We start from the raw sequence: 4881 nt of genomic DNA, 5'->3' as shown, positions 1-4881 counted from the left end.
CACCCTAAATTTTGTGGCCAAGTTCTTCTGCTACTAGTGAGGAATCAGGTGTCTCCTATTCAAGCAGATAATGTACTCAAATGGGACCGTGCTGTGATGGTTGCTGCTTTGGTGACCGGGTTTGAGATAGACTTTGCACACATGCTGATTGCGGAGATTCACGAGAGGGCCTTCAAGGCCTCCACCACTTACCCTTTTCCATGCCTCATCTTACAGTTATGCAGGGATTCTGGAGTGTTGGTCTAGCATTTTGTGAAGTTGATCCTGGCGACTAAGACCCTGCATATAGGCCTAATTCAGGATGAGGCGAATGTGGCGACACCGCATAGAGAGCCATTGGTGGATGTACCTTCATTATGAGCAGACTTAGTTGCTGATGTGGAGTGAATGTAGGGTACATACCCCACCCCTCCAGCCACTACTGATGATGCCCAGGCCTCCCCATCTCAGGTCACCAGTCGGGCTCTTAGCTCATCCAGAGCCACCCCTTCATCGGGATTTACGGTCGTGCCCTTTGTTCGTGTTCAAATATTTGAGGCACAGATAGAGACACTGCTTCAGCATGTGAAGCCTTGGATATAACGGTCTATCTCAGAGTCTGAGGCCAGGATGGAGCACATGATAGACCTGAAGGTCCAGGCCGTTAATAAGTGCCTGGATGCCTTTAAGTTGAGAGTCCTTGAGCCACCATCCCCCCACCACTAATGTCTCTTTCCTCCGGAAGGAGTTGGACAGTCTCCAGCCCGATCTTGATAAAATCCTTGTTCCACCTACACATGAGCCAGAGTCCAGTCCTACTATACCGGGTGATGATACAGTGCTAGATGCCTTATTCAGAGAGGACTTACCACAGCCCAAGTCCACCCATGCTCAAGGGAAGAGGCCTCACTCTAGTTGCATTTATTATACCATTGAGGATGCACGAATTAAAAAGTGGGAGCGTCAGCACACCGACCAGGCTAGGAGAGCCTCTATTGTGGATGAGGAATTGTGTCTATAGAGGGTTCATGAGGGTACTCTTGGAGCCTCGAGTTCTAGGCCCACCACTGAGGCTGTAGCTACTGTGAGAGATGATATGAGCACTATTGATGGTATGTAAGAGTGGTTCATAGCACTGCTGATGGTGCTGAGAAAAGTGATGCGGGCACTACTGAGGGTGACTCATGTGTTGATCCAGCGGGCTCCAGGAAACCGGACCCACCTGCTTGTTGATAGGTCTTCTGCGCTATGCGGCACATGTTTGCTTCACCCGATCCTCTATTCTTTACTTTTTGTGCATTGGGGGTAATTGCACTATATTTTGTTGGAGGTGGGGTAAATGGATTGTGAGTGTTAGGGTGAAGTCTGAGTAACCCAACTCATAATCCTCTCTTGGGGTTTCTTGCCTATGTTCTTTCCCCAAGAGACTGTTTAATTCTATTGAACCGGCATGTGTTAGGATTGTATGTGTAGAAGCATGATAAAGAATGAAACATGATGGCATAATCAAGAATGAAAAAGTATACCCGTCCAAAATTTGTGATTTGTGCTAAAATATGTAGGCTAGAATGAGTTGAATGTGTTGGCTCCTAATATGACATGATAATGAACCAACTTGACCATATGACTTAAGCTAAAACTTGAACTAGGTAAATTATAATCTGATTATGAAATGATGTGCCAAGAGTGTGTGAGAATAGTTGATTGTTCAGATAGTTTTGTGCCAATCTAGAACTTACCCCATTTGTCCTGCTAGGATAATCTAGGCTAGAAGTTAGGACGTGATCATAGGCCATTGTTCAAATTAGTCCACTTAAGCCTAAAATGATCTAACCAAATGGTAGCATTATTCCCTTTTTATCCAAGTATTTGAGCCTAAAATTGACCAATTCTTTTGATTCACCTAACTCACCTTCCCTTAAAAACATTGTCTTGACCCTGGTCCCTCCTTGGACATGTGCAGCTTGACTTAGGCCAAAAGCCTAAGTTGAGGGTGGCTAAGCCCAAAAGTTACCTTGATCTTGGCCCTGGTCTGACATCGGATATTGTGCACGTCAACTAACGCAAAATGCATAAGTTGAGGGTGGCTATGAAAAAGGAAACCAAATGGAAAAAGGGTATGAAAAGAGTTTAGTGTTGACAAGAGAAAATGTCTGAAAGAGGATGTGACTTTGTGCAAAAGAAGCAAAAGAAAAGTGTTGAAAGAAAAAAAAGAAAAAAAAAGAAAGTGAAAGAAAAATAAGGAAGTGAGAAATAACAGTCAAAAAGTCAAAAGTCGCATCCTTGGTCGAAAAGAGTTATGGGAAAGAAATTGAGATGAAAAATTGCCAAAAATTGTTCAAGGAAGGGGTAGGTAGCCAATGTAATGTCAAGGAGGGCAGAAAGTCACTAAAAAGTACCCAAATGTACGACACTTGACCCTGAGCCTATGTTACAAGCTAAGAAAAGTACTATAGTGATCCTAGCGACTAGTTTGGAGAGTCTAAGCAGTGAAAATAAGGGCAAGCCTATGGTATTGAGCACTAACTATACTTGAAGTCACTTCTGAGAGCGAGTGTTGAATGAATCCCAAAATTCAAAAATTCATATCTTATGTGTGAAAAGGATTTCGTTTGAAGTGAGGGCACTAGTTACATTGTCAGAAAGTTGGTACCTTGGTGATTGTGAAAAAGGGCACTAGTTACATTGTCAGAAAGTTGGTACCTTGGTGATAGTGAAACAGTGTATGTTGTGTATTGATTGGTCGATCTTTGTCATATTTTGATCCGCATGAGTTAGCTTGTTGAGTCTAAGAGAAAAGATTTGCACTAAAAAAGAGAGTCGGGATAGAAAGCCATGTGATTGCTTGTGCTTGAATGTTTGCTTCTATACAAGTGTCGTTTAGAGTCTTAGTGCGTCGCTTGAGGAAAAACAATGAATTTAAGTTGAGGGTGTTGATATACCGTGAGTTACGACATTTTTAATACATTTCACTTAAGAGTTGTGTGTGTCTAGCGCTATTTTGTGTTGGTATTAATGTGTTTTTATCATGTTTGCAGGAAATAAGTACGCACGTGGAAGTTGAGAGACACAACTGAAGAATGTGTAGAAAAGGGCATCTACAGACGCGATCTATGGACCGTAGGTCCGGTCGCGGTCCGTAGATAATAGGCATAGATGGACATGCATGGCTTAAAGGAAAATTAAGGAATTCTTGACTAAGTGTGGAACCACGGTTACAAACGACGAACCGTAGATCGACCTACGGGCCGTCCTGCAGTTTCGTCAAATGATTCAGAGAAGGGGGTTCCATTACTTGATTTTGAATGTCTAAGTATGGAGCTACGAAGGAGGATCTACGAACCGTGGATCGAACCACGGTCCATCCTGTTGAGCCGTCGATTGTTACTGAGAGGTGGAGATTTCGTGATTTAGAAATTTTCCTAAGTCCCAAACCACGGAAGGGACGTACGGACCATAGGTTAGTGTCCTAGATCGAAATTGCATCCAGAAACTTTATTTCCTTATTTCGTGGGACATATGTTTCTATATATAGGGCATGTAAACCTTGTTTTTGGGATTTAGACACTATTACTTTAGTCCTAGTTTTTGGCTTCGGAGATCAACTTGCAAGTCTAGCAATTCTTGATATCCTAAGTTCATTTTGAAGATTTTAACTTTGAAATTCAAGTTGAGATTCTGGGTTTCTTCTTCTCATTATGTAAGTTCATGATTTCTTCATAAAAAAATATGAATTGTGTTCTTGTTATTATGGGTAACTTAATCCACAACTAGGGTTGTGGGAACCATGAGCGATTAACAAGTATGAAAAGTAATTAAGTAATTCTTGAATAGTGTTATTACATGCATTGATAATTCTTTCGTTTAGAAGTCTTTTTAGTGGTTGCAAACGTTAGAACTCGCCTTATTTCTACTTGCCGGACCAAGGAGGTAGTTAATAAGAAAAGAATTATCAACATAGATTTAGTGTGATACTATCTAATAGTCTAATGTCAATTAGTGCGAGCGTGTAAACTAAGCCATACAGTGATGTGATGTTTAATATGAGGTAAATGTAAGGGTTAGTAAATTATACACACGTAGCCGGACTAAGGTGCGGGGTGAAATTCTCTATTTGCCGGACCAAGGATTTAAAGATGCATAACTTACCACTTTGCATGTAATACACTAGGAAATGATTACTATTATTAGGATTACCGCGCTATGAGCTTATGGGGAACACGTACACCCTAGCTAATTTCTCTCATTGATAACAACAAAGTTGGAATCCTGCTCACTTGTTACGTAACAACATTCAAATATTTGTTTCACAAATACCCCCCCCCCCACCTTTACATACTTGTCTCGGAAATACATTGAATAAACGAATATAATAGTCGGTTAAGTTTAAGTCTAAGCCATATTTCCCGTGGGATCGACCCCAACCTCCAAGTTGGGTTCTTTACTTGATAACGATCGCTTATACTTCTTTAGGGAGGTGTAATTTGAGCGTATCAATCGGCGATTCGCCGATAATTTCTTGGGCTCATCGAGGTTTACAGACTTCGCTTTGAGATTGTCTTGGGTCTAACGGCGGTCTAGGTCGGGGTGGCCAACCTCTTCGGCGATGCGCCGACTGGACCTTTAGCTCGCCAATTTGAACTTTTCAAACACTTTCCATACTCTAACCTGCACAATCAATACACCATTATTTCTCAAACAAAGATAAAGGGATAAAACCTTGGGTTGCCTCCCAAGAAGCGCCTTATTTAACGTCGTGGCACGACGCAACTCCTGACTTAACCTCCATGTTTGGGGTTGACCTTAGTGTCACTAGGGAACCCCTCTTGGTTATTTGGGTAGAGACGAGGCAATGTATGACCCATGAGGGTTTCAATCAGCTGGATAGATCTGGAGTGAAAG

Source organism: Solanum tuberosum, unplaced genomic scaffold, assembly GCF_000226075.1.
Source record: "Solanum tuberosum cultivar DM 1-3 516 R44 unplaced genomic scaffold, SolTub_3.0 scf00061, whole genome shotgun sequence".
In the NCBI taxonomy this organism is placed as follows: Eukaryota; Viridiplantae; Streptophyta; class Magnoliopsida; order Solanales; family Solanaceae; genus Solanum; species Solanum tuberosum.
This window is presented reverse-complemented; position numbering follows the sequence as displayed.